This window comes from Penaeus monodon, chromosome 22 (genome assembly GCF_015228065.2).
Source record: "Penaeus monodon isolate SGIC_2016 chromosome 22, NSTDA_Pmon_1, whole genome shotgun sequence".
NCBI lineage: Eukaryota > Metazoa > Arthropoda > Malacostraca > Decapoda > Penaeidae > Penaeus > Penaeus monodon.
In genome coordinates, this window is record NC_051407.1 from 4,833,722 (window position 1) to 4,834,216 (window position 495).

The 495-nt window shown below is 53.5% G+C and overlaps 1 protein-coding gene across 1 annotated transcript in view; it reads left to right on the forward strand.

The window, feature by feature from the left end:
- The window catches only part of LOC119586839 (neurogenic locus Notch protein-like), a gene marked incomplete at its 3' end in the record, with an annotated part of 145,347 nt that overhangs the window by 23,787 nt on the left and 121,065 nt on the right, over positions 1-495 (forward strand).

The window sequence follows — 495 nt, forward strand, 5'->3', positions numbered from 1 at the left end:
TGGATCTTGCACCGTGACCTGGCGTCTAGGGCGGGATGTGTAGGGGGGAAGGGAGGGGAGAAGGGGGAGGAGAGGGGAGATGGGAGGCGAGGGGAGAAGGGGGAGGAGAGGGGAGATAGGGAGGGAGGAAGGAGAGGGGAGATAGGGAGGGAGGGAGGAGAGGGGAGATAGGGAGGGAGGGAGGAGAGGGGAGATAGGCAGGGAAGGAAGAGGGAGGAAGGGGAGGGGAGATGGGAAGCGGGGAGGGGGGTGGGGGGATTTGTGGGTACGTTGGCGAGGCGGGGCACGCGAGATTCACGGAGGTCAAACGTACTTGAGAGATTTTTAAATCTTTTGAAGTAAAATAAAAAAGGAAAGATTGTTGAAAGGTCATGTCATGGCGTTATCAAGTTTGGTGTTTTATTTGAATTTTCCCTCCTGCGCGATTCATTTTTTTTCTTCTCTTCCGTCGTCTTAAATCCGAAATAATAATCGCCGATTGTTCTTGAAGAGCGA